The sequence below is a fragment of the Haliotis rubra genome, unplaced genomic scaffold (genome assembly GCF_003918875.1).
Source record: "Haliotis rubra isolate DU_JTF1 unplaced genomic scaffold, ASM391887v1 Scf33, whole genome shotgun sequence".
Taxonomy (NCBI): Eukaryota; Metazoa; Mollusca; class Gastropoda; order Lepetellida; family Haliotidae; genus Haliotis; species Haliotis rubra.
In genome coordinates this window covers 2,355,783-2,373,871 of record NW_025767002.1, presented here as the reverse complement: position 1 = coordinate 2,373,871, position 18,089 = coordinate 2,355,783, and the positions used below count along the sequence as shown (strand labels likewise).

Here is an 18,089-nt window from a genome sequence, read left to right as displayed (position 1 = left end):
GCTACAATGAATGACAATACAGATATCTAGTACAATGCAACTGAGTCACAAATCTAAAGTAATGGGCCACAAATATGAAATATTAACTCACCAGAGTCTTGAAATTTACAATGAGAGCAGATATTATGATTGAAGGAAGTTTACAATGTCAGTAGACAATCGGTCTTGACGATGATGTTGACAGACAGACGATGTTGACAGACAGACGACGGTAGGCAGGTGACGGCAGAATGATGCACACAAGTCCAGTGATATGAAAAGTCCCTTCGTGTGTGTGTCAACACAACAACCAGCCTTTATATATATTGACAGAGAGCCTAGAACATTCTTTATCCACTGAGAACATTCACGAAAGGCCTCGCAAACACGACATGATGAAAGCCATAAATAAGTTAGTCAAGGGAGGCAACTTTGAAGCACTATCAAAAAGGCGAACTGCTAAAAATAGTATTGCCATTGAACATATATGATGCGAAATGTAACCCACACTCAAAACCTTAAATATTAATAACTATCACTTAATCAATGATAATACAAATTACAAAAACTCACACTCTACTCATCATTATATTGTCACCATAAGAAGGCTTTCCACTTGCACTGGCCTGTGACGCCGAAGACCCGGGTTCGATTCCCCACTTGGGCACAATGTGTGAAGCCCATTTCTGGTGTCCCCCACCGTGATATTGCTGGAATATTGCTAAAAAGGGGAGTAAAACTAAATTCAGTCAGTCAGTCTACTTGCACTATTGCTGATACTGCTTGATGCAACATTTACTCACTCACTCACTTTCTACTTGTGTGAATATCATGAAAATATGGGGTGTCAGCGTGAATAGATCCCCAACAATCGTGTCACTGGAGGAGACTGGAAACCTGTTCGGAATCAGTTTCTTGTTTCATGCAGCTGGTGCAGGATGTCATCAGGCAGTGACCTTGATCGCAATCCAACGTTGGCCTCCATTCCAAATTTCTTTTAGTTCAGTGATTACTTGAGCTGTGAATTCAGACCCATTGTTACTTGCAGTATCTGTGGGGCACCAAACAGCAGGAATATGTCCATAAGCTGGTAGGCAACTTCAGCTGCTCTCTTTGATGTTAAGGGTCGTAGCACACAAAACTTGGTCAAATGGTCCTGGTACACTAGAATCCACTTGAAGGAACTTTGGGGTAGGGACTGCATGTCGACAACAAGTGCCTTGCAATTGATGGATTGACTAAAACTGTTCAGGCAATCGGTCTAACTAGATCTCTATTTTTTTAGTCATTTGACCAAATGACTGAAACTTTTAGCCTTTTGACCAAATGACTGATCGTTTTAGTAATTTGACCAAATGACTGATTTGACAGATTGACTGTAACATATACAAGCTACATAAAAACCTGTGCATTCTTTAAATTCTTTATAAAATAGAAAAACATAAGAACAATAAAAGGTTTCCATGTAAACCATAGTAGCTGGACATTGAGATCCAAAGACGATGGCAGAACAGTATGTTCAATGTCTAAGACGCTCATGTTTCAAGCCCAAAATGCAAGACAGGGATTACGTAACAAGGTCACTCAATAGCGGCTATGCCCACTGTGAGCAGCAAGTACAGTAGTGCATCACCCACACAAAGTGTCCATCAAATGGGCATGGAAGGGTGTATAATCTGGCAACAGTCATGGTGTTATGTAATTATTGGTACCTTTTACATTGTATACTAAATCTTTTAATCCACAAGACATTAAAAAGACATATGGTACTGAAACCTTTGTACCCAACAGGATCTAAAATCTGAGTGAGTGAGTTTTGTTTTACACCGCACTCAGCAATATTCCAGCTATATGGCGGCGGTCTGTAAATAATCGAGTCTGGACCAGACAATCCAGTGATCAACAGCATGAGCATCGATCTACGCAACTGGGATACGATGATATGTATCAACCACGTCAGCGAGCCTGACCACCCGATCCCGTTAGTCGCCTCTTACGACAAGCATAGTCGCCTTTTGTGGCAAGCATGGGTTGCTGAAGACCTATTCTACCCCGGATCTTCACGGGTTTAAAATCTATGATCGATCACGGAAATAGTTGTTTAAAAAACTATCATGTAACATTGTTCTATTGTCACTCTTCACACCGAGGGGTGACACACGGCTGGTGGAACAGCGCCGTTACGCACTTCAGGTGTAACTCAGCACGAACCCCTACTAGTCCTGATACTAGTCAGGATATTTCGGGTTAGTTAAACATTCACCGTTCTCATTTGAACCCAAATGGACTGTAGGGATGTAATATATTGGCCACTGGATAAGCAGAGTGGACACAAATAGATGTTATATTGCGAGATGTCCTCCAGATGGCTCGCAAAAATAACAAATTGAACTAATTAATGATGCCTTTAACTGTTTAAATTATGAATATTCATAAATATAAATGAATATTCTAAACATCTACAACCATTTACTGTGGTGAACTGAGATGAAATAGTATTGAAGTCTTGCTGATGTGTGTGGGGTGAGTCCCATACTAGCTCACTTTTATACCTTGTCACAGTTTTAACAGGGATGCCCAGAAATGTATTTGAGCAACCAGTCATTGTTTTATGCCCTTAATGCTGAGTACAAGGCAAGGATACAATGCGTATTGTCTGTTAATGTCTTTTGGTCTGACGCAGGCAGGGGATCAAGCCACAAGGCTCTTCAGACAGAAACTATCCACTAGACCAGAAGAGCAGAACCTATAGGTTAAAGCGTTAGCGCGTCAACCCAAGACCCCGGGTTCGATTCCCCACTTGAGTACAATGTGTGAAGCCTATTCCTGGTGTACCCTGCTGTGATATTGCTGGAATATTGCTAAAAGCAGCATCAAACCTCGCTTACTCTCTCACGCAGGCACGCACGCACTCACTCACTCACTCTTGGGAACTGGGTTGTCATGAAAGTCAACTGAACTTGAATTCTGGCACCATGAGGCAGCTACTTCTGTCCTAACTCTTGGGAGTCTTGCTCCTTCTTTCAGTCACTGATTTGTCTGGTCCAGATTCAATGATGCAATGTGAAAAGAGGCTATTCTTCCCGTAATTAATTTGACGATATCTACATTTTCAAAGTATGTCAAATCTAAAGATCAAACTTGAACATGCATCCTTAGGACATTTAGATGTAAATCAGTCCAGCACGCTATTGCTCATAAAACTGACATGACCTAAATACGTATGAAAGCAGCAGTAGACAAATGAGTATATGTTTTGCCGACGTTCTCATCTCAGTAAGAAAACTTTGATAAGATTGTCCTTCGAAGGCTGAGAAATTAACAGAGCCACCACAGAGAAGTCTTCAGACCTCAAAGTGTTTATCAAGAACGTTTTCTGCAATTTTTATGACTCCCATTATATTGGACCATTGATCAAATAATTGTTATGCAGACAGATGTGACATTTGTAATTTGGGCATGAAAGGAATTGAATTTAAGTGTATTAATAACTGGGAAATATACACGCCAACTTATGGAGCAGAGAGTTTATCGCCTGACATAAACGAAAAAAATAACAATCGAGGAAACATAAACCAATGTACAGACGTGTCCTCCATCTTGAATGTTGGTTCATTGATCAGGTTAAGAAAGTCATGGACTCGATTCAGTGTACATGCTTCAGGTTCAAGACATTCCATTCCGTTCGGTAAAACCTGGAGTCATCACCTGAAGTTTACAATCGTCTCTGAACGTGCATACGACTGTGTCCCTTCCTATTGGAATCCTCTTTCCTTTCATGTGACAGAGATGGGAGTATTAATATCCCCTGGGCATTGGCGTTTATTGGCAAAAGAAAATCATGATTGTCACGGTTGTGATGCAATCAGTGAGCAGTATTGCACAAGACTGACTTATTAATCAAACAGATACTGCGGTGGCAGTCTGCAATGGAACAATATTGGAAAATTGGGCTAACAATGGGGGACAGTCTAATATGTACCATTGGAAATTGTAAAACGAATGGCGGAGTGTGAGGCAGTCTTAGAATTATGGGGTTATCAACGTTTTTAAATAAGAACCGAAGCACTGAAATCTGGTTGATATCACTCGATAGGAATTCTTTACTTGGTGAATGTCATGCACAAAATTTCAAAAAGTATATCATTCAGCGTGGTTACATGAATTTGGTATTCCATGGTATATCAAATTTTACCACACTTCCGTTGAGTTCGTTTTTAGGACTTTTAGGAAACATGGCTCGTTCTGTTAAATGGAAGCTGTCATTAAAAATGTTGAAGAATTTGCGCCTTTCCGCAATGTTCCAGCTATCGCAGAATTCGTGAGCAACGATCCTCACCAACCGGATGATATTGCTGGAATATTGCTGGAAGCGGCGTTAGACCATGAGTGACTCATTGGTTTGACAGATGTCCGATGATTACAGCTGAGGCGGGTCATGATGCTGGTTAACCAGTAGGTCAACATAAGCTGAGGGTTTAGCGTTGTTCAGGGTTGTATTGAACATCATTATTCTGAATTGGCTAATATTCTCTGTCGATGGTTCTATGTCAGGAAAATGTGGGCGATAACGCTAAGCTTTTGACGATCAATGTGAAATGAGATTCGAACCAACTAAAAGCATGTTCAATTCTGCCCCAAGAACCCAAACTCATGTTAGTATAAAGCTGTTCGTTTTGTAGAAACGTTTGTGAAACATGAGAGTAATGTTGAAACAGACCGGGCTAAAACACTGACTATAAATATACCATGCACATAAAACCGTGCAGCATGTGTGTTTACCATTGTTTACCCGACCACGCGTCATCATTAATCACAGTTTAACCGTACACGAGCAGTATTACGACATATAATATTCCATATGTTTACTGTTGCCATGATCACACATTTCAAGTGACGAACTGCCGTATTATATTTACTCACCAGGGCCCCGTTCCTCAAAGCGATCGTAGCGCTAAAATGATCGTAACTCCCATACTTTAACATTGACTTACGACTGTCGTAGCACTGCGATCGCTTTGAGAAACGGGGCCCTGGGTCTAGATTTTCGAAGCTCTCTTAGCGTTAAGATAGTCGTAAGTGCCATACATTAACATTAACTTACGACTATCTTAGCGCTAAGAGAGCCTCGAAAATCTAGACCCAGGGACCCATTTTATAAAGCTATCGTAGCGCTACGACTGTCGTACCTCTTGTACTGTAACATAGACTTACGACAGTCGTAGCGCTACGATAGCTTTGTGAAATGGGGCCCCGACTGATACATTCAGTAACAGCATGGTACTCACGGCTGGCTGGAAATAATACATTGCTTCCGAATGAAATGTGTATGATGTGCCATGGTGGTCGTTATCATTCACAGAGAACACTGAAACCAAGATTATTTTCGTCTACTCAAGAAATAAATATTAACTTGTCAGAAGTAAACGTGACAAAGTTTCATCAACTTGCTAACAAGTACATGCGTGTTTCAGAAATAGTCATCAGACTGTCAAACAGCACCCCTTCTTCCTGACCTAGCAGAATAACTTCATCAACTTTCGACACATCGCTCAAAGAGGGTGATGTGTCTGTAACTGTTTTTTTCAGCTTTCATTTTAGCTTCGTACCGATATGAAACATCAGTATGGATAGGTCTCGGAGTATGTCTGATATGTAAGGTGTTCAACTTTCTCAGCTGCCTCGAGGTCTCAGATGTATGTACGTCTCTCTAGTGATGCTTTCAGTTGCAGTCTTAAGATCCATTAGAAGATTGGTCTGCTGGAACTCTTCACAGGATGAAACTGTGATGCCATTGTCCATTCTATCATCCTGCTTTCTTCCTGTATACAAGTTGGAAGTTTTTTAATTTCAGATATAAGTTATGATCACCGTGTGTCCAACAGATTATGAAACAATGACTGACAGCGTAATCACGTTTGAATTTGCTTTGGTCGAGCGAAGTCAACATTTGGATCACTGACTGTCTGTCATCAATGTTCAGTGTCCCCCTCGTGCGCATCCCGGTAAGGTGAGGTGAGGTGAGGTGAGGTGAAATTGGGTTTAACGTCGCGCTGGAGAATATTTCGCTCATATGACGGCGTGCATGCGTGTGTATGTGTAGGTGCGGCTGCTTGTACTAGCCCAGACTGAAGCTGGTTTTATAGTGCTAGCCAACTGAGATACCATGCCGCAGTTAAGCATGAATACCCCACTCAGACACATTATACTGACTCCGAGCCGACCAGTCCTTGTTGTACCCATTAATGCCGAGCGCCAGGCAGGGACCAACAAGTACCATATTTTAACGTGTTTTGGTATGACGCGGTCGGGCATCCCGGTAAGGGTGGATCACCAAACCCCTACTGCTGCTTGCAGGGCAACACAATTTGATCGGGTGGTCCAAGGCCCACTTGCACAAAACGATCTGGGTGGGCGGTTCAATCATTCAGTTACTGATTTTTGCCTGCTCCAGAGATTATTCATGGTTATTTAAAACCGTTTATCAAATATCAATTAGTAATGTCAATACCGACAAGTATCCAACCTAACAATATGTAGGAAAGTAACCCCAATTGAGAATAAAAGCGACTAAACCATTTGGATAATCTTAGAAAATCCACTGTACGATTCCGACTATATGAGTAAGTGAGTGAGTTTAGTTTTACGCCGCACTCAGCAATATTCCAGCTATATGGCGGAGTCCTGTAAATAATCAAGTCTGGACCTGACAATTCAGTGATCAACAGCATGAGCATCGATCTGCGCAACTGGGAACCGATGACATGTGTCAACCAAGTCAGCGAGCCTGACCACCCAATCCAGTTAGTCGCCTCTTACGACAAGCATGGGGTACTGAAGATCAATATTCTAACCCGGACCTTCACGGGTTTCCGACTATGTCGTGAGCATTTGCTTATGAACCACGATCAAGTAAAGCTGGTTGGTTGGCACTCGGCAATATTCCAGCTTTATGGCGGCGGTCTGTAAATAATCGAGTCTGGACCCGACAATCCAGTGACCAACAGCATGAGCATCGATCTACGCAACTGGGATACGATGATATGTATCAACCACGTCAGCGAGCCTGACCACCCGATCCCGTTAGTCGCCTCTTACGAGAAGTATGGGTTGCTGAAGATCAGTTCTATCCCGGATCTTCACGGGTCCCTAACAAAGGAGTTAATGCATGTCACTGTAACCTGTTTAAGAACATCCAGTGATATTAATGTCATACACGAAGAACTTCAGTCAGGCTGTCTTGTGGATTGTAGAAATTTAGTGTCAATATAAAATCAGCTTGACTGTTGTCAGATCATACAGCCTTCCATGCCCATTTGTTGGACTCTTTGTGTGGGTGATGCCAGGGTATGAAACTCCCAAATATTTCAGCCAGACCACAGGGCTGGTTAGATGTAAAACTTGCCAGCCCTGACCAAAACTTACCTGCCCACAAAAAATACTAAGTTACTAAGTATAATTAAATTTTTAAAACTTGTAAAATATTGAAGAAACTAATGCCAATGCAAAAAAAAAGAATAAACTGTTTATTTCAGATTTGTGTGTGAATAAATAATTATTTATTATCCAAAAATATGAGGAATATATTCATATACTTGTCTAAATTTTAACCCGACCGTCGGGCAGGTGAATTTAAGAATCTGGCAGTCCGTTTTGATAATAACCCGTCGCGGTCGGTCGGGCAGGCAAGTATTTCGAACGCTGGTTATGCACTGCTGTACTTCCTTCTCACAGTAGACATACCAGCTATTGTGTGACATTGTTGCTTGACCCCTGCCCTGTCGCTAAACGTTGAGCATGTCCCACCGGTGGTAGAGGTCACAAACACATGTACTATTCACATGGCAACTATTTCATCTCAAGTCAAAGTAGGTAATTGCATTGGACACTATTTTGGTCACATAGTGTTAAACGTTTTTGTCCCACCGGTGGTAATGAACACATGCACTATTCACATGGCAACTATCTCACTCAAGAAACGATGCATTGGACAATTTTGGTGACATAGTGTCTTGCAAATGAATTGTACCAGAAACGAGTTTGAAAGCTTTGAGCAGATCTTGAATATTGTAACCTGCTCAAACATGTTTTGAGCAAGGGTCACATGCATGGAATCTTAGTAGGAATGGGATGATCTGCATCTCAAAGGTTCTGAAATGTGGACACCAAGGACTGAAGCTACTGAAATATTGCTTGAAATAAGGGGAAAGTGACTATGGGAAAGATGGAGTCATCCGTTTTGGTCATATTATAGCATTATGGATACTTTATTGTTACTTTGAACCTTTATGCATCGACATAAGTAACAAACAGATGGACAGTAGGCACCGGGTGTGAGGTACCAGTATCGTAAGGATGGGAATGCCACAATAACTCGGTGCGCCTAGTGGCTGCAAGAGTTGTATGCTGCCCAGGGAGTTGAGATTGACAATGCGATGTGCCGTTGAGATTGACATCCAGTGAACGAGGGAAAAACAAAGCGCCTTTGAGCAGCTGAGCTGAGCTGGATATCGGCGCTATACAAATGTTAGTATGTATGTATTAGTGGTGTTCCGATGAATAGGCAAATCTAAAAATAACTCTAACTAATTGTTTTCGATGATTGGTCGTTGGTATTGAACCACTAGTATGTATGTATGCTCTCATAACCATAATCTTGTCATTTTAAAGGCAAGATGCTTTATGACTGCCAACTTCTATATTATCTTAGTACGCAACATTTCGGTGTAGATTCTGATACCATTGTCAAGCAGGAGTAATGTATTACAATGAAGACGTTGTCATCCATAAGGTCCCTGTCTTTATTGGTATTCATAAAGTTAGCACATGCCAAACAGATGTTGTCATTACCGTGAAATGAAATTACATGATAAATGACACAATGTACAGCGTCATTCTGGACACTTGGCCATCGTTGTCCATCAAGTGAGTGAGTGAGTGAGTGAGTGAGTTTAGTTTACGCCGCTTTTAGCAATATTCCAGCAATATCACGGCGGGGGACATCAGAAATGGGCTTCACACATTGTGCCCATGTGGGGAAACGAACCCGGGTCTTCGGCATGACTAGCGAACGCTTAACCGCTACACTACCCCCACCGTCCATCAAGTAGTAGTGTTAGTGGTGTCCGTTGATTGTAGGCAGAAACCACAGGGAGGATGTTATTTGTGAGTAGTGTCGTATCTTGATAGCGTGTTTTAGGGACACGTTTTTTCAGATATTCTCTTACAAAGAGTCCAATTCTCTCAAAAAACGCCATAAATTCATTTTATTGTAAAAATGAGGGGTTATTGATTATTCCATTCTCCATCCAAATGCCGCACGAAGTTGTGATGGAGATAATATTATGATATTTGATGAGCAGAACAAAAACTGTTATAAACTATATACAAACCAAACTGCATCTATAAAATATTAATACGCTATGCAGTTGCAATAGAAACTGTCACTTGGTATCTAGTTTTTACATCTTGAATATATAGGATAAATGTCATCTAATGTTAAATAATGTACCACATAAAAGTAAGCATCATCTATACTAACGGACAAAATTAATTGTGCATAGCATAAAGTTACATAAATTAAAGTTATTTGAAAACTTCTAAACATAACTCAAAATAAACATGTAGCAAAGCACAATGAACTTACTCACATTTTGCATCCCTATTGACACCTGAAGTTCACACACCTGATATTGAAAATTAAAGAACGGTTGATTATGCTCTTGCCTCTAAATGTTGCGCGTACGTCATTCCACTGCTTACAGAAAATCAGCGTCTCTGCGCCGTGGGTATACTGGGGACTGGAATGGCCCCAAAATGAAGTGGCCTGACATTTTGGTGTCCATCGAAACACGATTTCATCTTTATGGATTTTCAACTGATTCCAGACTGACTCCAGTTTGACTGCTCGGACCATTCCTGGTTTACATCCAGTCAGTTCCAGGACTGTACGGAACCGACTGAGGAAGCACAACATCCGGCCCCAACGACCTGCAATGCGTCCAGTTTTGCTCAAACGTCACCGACAGGAACGTCTTACCTGGTGCAATCAGGATCTACGGTACAGGAGACAAGATTAGGAAGGCGTTTTGTTCACTGACGAGTCGAGATTTTATCTGGACAGCTGAAATAGGAGGGAAAGGGTGTACAGACAGCGAGGTGAACGGTATACTGACGCGTGCGTTGTCCAACGTCGACAGTTTGGTGGCGAAAGCGTTATGGTATGGGAAAACATCACATCTCATGGTCGGACACAACTTGTCATTGTCAATAGCAATCTGACAGTTCTTCGATACAGGGATGAGATCATTGGGCCTCATGTGCAGCCCTTCCTTCAAGGACAGAGACGTAACTTGGCGATATTGCCTGTCCACATGTCGCTCCTGTTGTGACAGATTTCCTGAGACAGCAGAATATTCCGGTACTCCCTTGGCCAACTGTTTCTCCGGACCTGTTCCCTATCGAGCACGCTGGGATGAAATGGAGCGACGTTCACGTCAAGCCCATGTGGTTGACGCACACGAAACTGAATTTGTGAACTGACTTTTGACACATCTCTTCAGGGGCGTGTCAAGATGCCTTGTGTCAAATCAAACAGATTTCGATATTACCCAGCCAACAGTTAAACAGTGGTTAAGGAAAACACCACAAATCATGTCATTATTTTTTTTTGCATTAAAAAATGACATAGCATCAAATAATGCACAGTTACTTTATTCCAGTAGTATACATACAGTTCACAACAGAAGTCAAAGAGCATTCCATTCTTTGATATCCACATTACTGTAGCTGATCTGCGATATTTGAATGATTGTAGTTGAGTTACGGAGTTTTGTAATTGTAATGTCATACAAAATACATAATCCGTTGTCTTCACAAATTACTCTTGGTGATATTCAAAATTGTTTTTATAAATATCACCTTTCCAAAAATTTCCAGCAAACACCACACTCGCCATTGATAATTTGTTTGTACTGTGTAGTTTCTTGAGGAAATATATTAGATGACCTTTTGGATCGAAGGAAATTAAAATGTTTAAATGCCATCAGTTCTTATTGGTAAATTTGTGATATCGTCAAAACCTTAATTATCTTTATCTAATATTTTTATAAGCAATTGCCAAATGATTAAAACGATAAAGGACATCAAGTCTTTTTAAATTTAGAGTACCGTTATTAGATGAAATACTAATTATAATAGATGCCAGTGTAGATGTTACAAACGTCATTTCCATCTGGAGACTCTAATCAGAGCAATGTACTTATTCACATATGTATAGTAACTTGGCATTACATACATAACCAAACTCACATAACTACAGAAATTGAGACAAAACTATAGTTTTAAAAAAAGTACACATTTACCTTTACAAAATGAACACTTTGGAAAGCCATTCGAAATCAGAACAGAGACCCGATTGGATGTATAGCATTTTCATTGCAAGAATCACAACTGGCATTCTGAAAGGGGTAGCGCTGCGATCGAGCCAAGAAAAGTCGGTTTGAAAGGAAAAGACCTAGTCTTTGATATCGGCAGTTGGACGCTCTTGCCTCGGGAAGAATGTCAGTAAAAGGCTTCCAGGACTTTCTTTCCAAAGGTTCGTTTGTAATTGAGTTATGTCGACACCAAAAGAGTTGCAATTTTCTCTGGTACTGGGTCGGTATTTTTTGTATAGTAATTGTTTATGAAGCTTCGATTTAGTCCCTTAACCAAAAGCCAGGATGTGTTGACCACAGAATCCCGTTATGACCCTTAGTCGATCTATTGGCACCGTCCCCATTCTGTGGATTTCGCCAAAATTGTAACGTTCGTAATCTATGTACTATGCCCCATCGATTAAGCTGTCAGATATCTAAAATAAAACACAAGGCTGTCTAGTATCATAAATATTTTCACTAAAAGCATAAAATCTAATTATGAAAACATCACAGCGATGCAGGCTAGTAGTTATTTTTGTTTGGCCCACTTTGAGATACAATAATCTACTATTCAGATATAATAAAAATATATTGATAATGTTCCAGAACCATTACATGGTAACATGAACGGACCATTCCTCAGAAGGGTCAACCGAAAAGAAGGATATTCTACTTTGATGGCATAGTAATTGTTTTCAGCTCTTTTGTAGGGAAACACCCTCGAGCGATCGCTGATCCCATTACCGCTAATTGATACAGTGCAGGCATGGCGCTGTCTCGTTTAGACTCTGCGAGTCGGGTTATTTGTAGCCGCTAGTTTAAACAAACAATTATAGCTTCTTAAAAGGGAAATTAGGGTTCTCAACCAATGAACCTGTTTGTGGGAGAAGGAAAGATCTTTACGAACTCTTTCTTTATTAATAGAATTGTCGGTCCCGATTAGAGATACAATTAGGAAAATTACCAGCAGAACTGGTCTCCTGTTGCACCCGGTATGTTACAACCTCTCGTGAAATCCCGTGAGATTAGACCTTTAATGGCGGACGGTAATGTCACACAATCCGGCAGTCAACGACTGTAGCCGACCATGGTATCAAGTGTTATTAGAAGCACCGCCGTTGCACCGGGAAGTTGATTTGATAATAGACCTACCACAATAGGGAAGGATTGACACTATTGACCAGGTGAGTCTTTAATGGGAGTTTTAAATACCTGATTTCATTTTGGGATTAAGCGCCGTAAAGCGATTTAGCACGATGTGATTTTGACCAAATAACAATCTAATGCTCTGATGGTTCTAACGAGATTCGTGCGCTAAGCGGAGTCCAAGGAAAACACGCATGAAGTAGACCCGACAGCGTAGACGGTAGATGATGGCTTGATGTTTCAACTGTAACCTTGGCTGAATCACATGTCTATTAATTCATCACCAATGTTACATCTCCAGTTGAAAGCTGTTACGTCTGACATGGGTTTGGGTTGATTTAATTCAGTAACGTGCTTTTAATCTTTTATTTTTAATCATTAATTCACAATATTTCGATCCGATCATTTCCGCCTACGCGACAGTCTGAAGTGTTTATTCGTGTCTGTATGGACTCTCTGCTGAAACTAAGGTATTAAGTGTCGAAAACACTGCGAAAAACGATTTCGTTCAGACAATATAAGTTACAATTCATTTGTTGCAAACTTTTTTATGAATTTCAATTCACAAAGTGTAGGGTTATTCAACAGCCACAACAGCAAAACTAACTGTAGGCTCGTCGTGCCTTCCGCGACATTTAACCAAAGAGTCGACATAACTGTCGATATATCGAACATGGTTATATGATGAAACGTGACTGATGGAATATGTACTAAAATTACAGGTTAACATTATCTTGACACAAATTAGTTTTATGGAATCTTAAGAGCGTAGGTGACAATGTGTCGGGCCATCTTGCACCCACCAAGAACAAACAGGCGTAAAGGGGTAGTTTTTTTATGTTGTATAGTCAAAGATGAAGTAGGGAGATACATGTATAAATTGTGAATGTCACCAAGGCACGAACATATCGTTCTTTCGTCATTATCGAGGTCGTATCCGACTCTAACATAGCGGCTGTGGGACTTCATCGTGTCCACTTTTCCACGACCATATTTGGCAGGAATTCTGCAGTCATGACCTTCATGTGATACCTCATGCAGTGTTAGATGATTAATTTCGAAACACTTATTGATTTTAGAACAATGTTATTTTAATTTGGTTTATTGTTTAAGATTGTGACACTTTTTCATTATTTTGTGAGATATCTTTCTTGATGTAGACGAGAAACTAAACGACATCCACTGCGGGAAACGAATAGTTTATCTATTTCTGTGTCTGGTCTGGAGGCAGGGCTTGAAGCCAATATGTGGTCTGAATTCGTATCGGTTTCATCTTATTGTGCATGGATCTTATCATCTCAGGTTTTTTAGGTCATGATAAAGGACCTATTATGTCCAGTAGGGCCAAACTGAACTGATCTGTGGCACGAGTGGACATTTCTAACTCCTTGATCACTTTCCTAAACAAGCGCTCGTACAATATTCCATGCTCCACACTGTTGACAAGTGTGTTTTAGTTGGATTAACGTACGTATTGTCTTCGACGTTGATGGAGCACACTGAATACCGATTGGAAAAGCTTTGAACGAAAACGTGTGGATTTTTCAAAACGTTTTTTGATGTAGAAGCGAGAGGAAAATACAAGGGATCTTGTGAAAAAGAAGTGTTGTTATGGTAACGTAATGACTAAAAGAGCAAAAACTATAGTTATAGGTGAGGTAAGGTGAAACATGGTTCAACGTTGCCATCGCTATTATGGTATTCTCGTAGCGGCTTGCGAGCAGTTGTGTGTTAGTGTACGCGTGTGTGTGTATGTTAGTGTGCGTGTATGTGCGTGTATGTTAGTGTGCGTGTGTGTGTGAGTGTGTATGCGTGTGTGCATGCGTTTGTACTGGTGCGGACTAATACCGATTTTAGCCAGTTCTTGCCGAATGAGATACTATGGCGCAGTGTATGAAGGATACCCTACTCAGATAGAGTATTCTGTTTTCGAAATTGCCAGTTCTGTGTTTGACCCTTCTGCTGCGCTCCAGGCAGGGTAACATCAAGTGCCATTCTTAACGTCTTTTGGTACGGCGTCGATCTTTGAACAACCGATCTATCTTTGCTTATGCAAATAACGGCGGTAACCGAAAACGTTTTCTTGGATCGATCAAAACATAGGAACGTGCATGGTATCACTAAACTGTTATAATAAGTTATCACATCTTGTCGAGGGAAATACGGGGTTTTATCAGGCTCGGGGAATACAACCTTACAACTTTACAACCTTACTCGGGACTGATAAAACCCCGTATTTCCCGAGACACGATGTGATAACGCACTTATCTAGCCGAATGTTTTTACTAAATCAAACAACGTTTTGCTTCAATTTCATTCTCAGTTGTTGTGGCAAAACGTTTCCTTGCTGCTATGTTGACACCAGCTGATCGATTGACCTCAATGCAGCGCACGTAACTAAAGGCTTGGCGATGCACGCTTTTCTCACTTCTTGTGGTCACCGAGGCGTGGCGGGATAATATGACTTTTGTACTCCCTGCTCGCGGATCGTGACGGGTGTACATGGTATTTTATCAGAGTCACGTGAACCAATCAAAACTCGACATTCTTACATGAGGCTGGATAACACTAAATAGTGGTTATCAGGCTGGAGCTGAGCTTGATTGTGTATCTGTGCTCTGACGGCATGGGTCGATGCTCATGATATCAGTCATTGGTTTATCTAGTTTGCACACTTGGGTATTGTTTCAATAAGCGTATGTGACATCCAGTATAAATATCCCTAGTTGTTATTTCGATGAATGAATTCGGATGTATCTGCCAATATTTCGGCAACGTGAACGAGCGAGTGAGTTTACGCCGCTTTTAGCAATATTCCGGCACGGCGGGGGACACCAGAAATGACCTTCACACAATGTACCCATGTCGGAAATCGAACCTGGGTCTTTGGCGTGACCAGCAAACGATGTAACCACAAGGCTATCCTATTGCCCTCTTCAGCAGCGTCAAGACAATTGTTAATAAGATGAACCAAGTGAAAAATCGATAGTGGATCTTTGACATGTCAAGCCAGTTCTTAAAATATCATATCTTGATTGAGAAAGGATTGTGTTTCAACAAAATACCATTTTAATCAGCTCATGTGTTTTATTCCAAGTTTAGAGCTACATTAATTGGTTTGGAGCTTTTCTTAACATGTTTGTCTCATGCCGATAAAATTTCCAAGATAATACCTGACAAAATATCTTTGCAGTTCCTGGTTTTCTGTGATCAACAGCAGGCTGACTATTAAACGAATAACATCACACATTCAAAGGACGGCTGAATTAACAGCAACATTCAAATGGCCCGAGACCCGTGAAAATCCTGGTTAGAATTGGTCTTCAGTAACCCATGCTTGTCGTAAGAGGCGACTAACGGGATCGGGTGGTCAGGCTCGCTGACTTGGTTGACACATGTTATCGTATCCCAATTGCGTAGATTGATTCTCATGCCGTTGATCACTGGATTGTCTGGTCCATACTCGATTATTTACAGACCGCCGCCATATACCTGAAATATTGCTGAGTGCGGCGTAAAACAACAAACCAACCAACCAATCAAATGGCCCGACATCCAATTGGTCAAACCGATGGAACGTAGCGACGATTAGGACACGTACTTTACTATATATGATTATTGTAAGATGCACGCTGATTACTGTACTGACGATATGCAATAATATTCCATAAGGTTAACAGTATAAGACTAAAATAACTACAAAAATAAATGTGCTGCAGTTTTAATATCTCTAGCCGGATTTAGGTGAAATATTGATAAAATACGAATTGGACTAAATCACTGGCAAATTACAACAGAGTTAGTGAGTTTAGTTTTACGCCGCTCTTAGCAATATTCGAGCAATATCACGGAGGGGGACACCAGAAATGGGATTCACACATTGTACCCACGTGTGGAATCGAACCTGGATCTTCGGCGTGACGAGCGAACGCCTTAACCACCAGGCTACCCCATCACCCGTAAATTACAACAGAAAACAATGTACAATTTGAAGTATTTACATACACACACAGTCATGTTTGACTGAAGATGATTGTAATACTCAGTACCAATATACATGTAGTTGTACTCAATACTCTTCAGATAATACTTTACCCGTGAAGATCCGGGGTAGTATAGGTCTTCAGTAACCCATGCTTGTCGTAAGAGGCAACTAACGGGATCGGGTGGCCAGGCTCGCTGACTTGGTTGACACATGTCATCGGTTCCCAATTGCGCAGATCGATGCTCATGCTGTTGATCACTGGATTGTCTGGTCCAGACTCGATTATTTACAGACCGCCGCCATATTGCTGGAATATTGGTGAGTGCGGCGTAAAACTAAACTCACTCACTCACTCACTCAGATAATACTTAAACCTTTACAAGGGACTGATAGTAAACGGAAAGGTTGTTCCAAGTCATTTTTGTCTCATCAATATTCCAGTTTTACGGTTGACCAGGAGCAGGAAACAAATTTGGCCTGTTACAAGTCCCCACCTATTATGATTACTGAATGGTCTGTTCATATTACTACCGTTACTTAGCATTGGTTACGGTAACTTGTTGTAGACGCAGTAGGCGGTGGAGTAAATGTTGTCACAGCATGTCAACACTATTCCAGCCATGTAGCGGCGGTCTGTAAATAATGGAACCTTATCCACGCAATCCAGTGATCAACGTCATGATCATCGGGTTACCCGATTGGGATACGATGACACGTGTCGACCTAGCCTGACCACCCGATCCCGTTAGTCGCCTCTTGCGACAAACATCGTTCGCTAAAGATCAATTCTAACCCGGATCATCACGGGTATCAAAGTCCTTCAAAGCCAAATGAGAAATTGGCCGATAATATAAATTGTTGTCTAACACCAGGTAATGGGGAATGACGTCGTAGGCCCTTTCGTTGTTTAACCGCTTTCTCACTATTCAGTTATATATCGACAGTCTGTAAGTAATTGACTGGATCGATTATAATAATACAGTAAATGACATAATGAGCACCGATCTTTGTAATCAGGATAAGTTGACATGCCTCAACGACATCGACAATCCTTATCACCTCAGGGGTGGCTGAAGATCATTGCGAGCCCAGATCCTCACGGGAACCACTCTATAATTCAATCTGAAGAAAAGAACGCCATTGTTTTGTTCAGATACCATATGCACGTCTGTAAATGATTAACCTGTTTGTGCGACAAATGGCGAAAATGTCGCGTTGTCGCACTGTGGTTAATTAGCTTTTTTTGTAAGGGCGACAATGTCCCTTCTAGTTTTCTACAGATTTCACACTTCAAAAGTATCATTTGTAAAGATATACTGATGAAGTTTGCGATCGTTTCATGTTTGTTTTTAAACAAAGAACGAATGCCACGGTTATTCTAGCACTATTTTAGAAGTGCCTCATCTCATTTCATTGATGACCAAACCAGGCCATTAGGGAACCCGAGCTGACATTGTGCTGAACAGCACATTGTTGTGTCTGTCCTATAATGGTCACCATGTGTTAACGACAGCCACCATCTTTCAGATACACGTCTTGTTGCTTCTTAAATCCAATCGGAA

At 41.0% G+C, this 18,089-nt stretch overlaps 1 protein-coding gene across 1 annotated transcript in view; it reads left to right on the top strand.

Annotated features, from left to right (window-relative positions):
• The first annotated feature begins 12,289 nt into the window (after positions 1 to 12,289).
• The window catches only part of LOC124284162 (glutamate receptor ionotropic, NMDA 2B-like), a 69,942-nt gene continuing 64,142 nt past the window's right edge, over positions 12,290 to 18,089 (top strand). The window contains exon 1 of the mRNA XM_046720225.1: positions 12,290 to 12,580. The gene's annotated coding sequence lies outside the window, so the exon portion shown is untranslated. The remainder of the gene's footprint in view (positions 12,581 to 18,089) is intronic.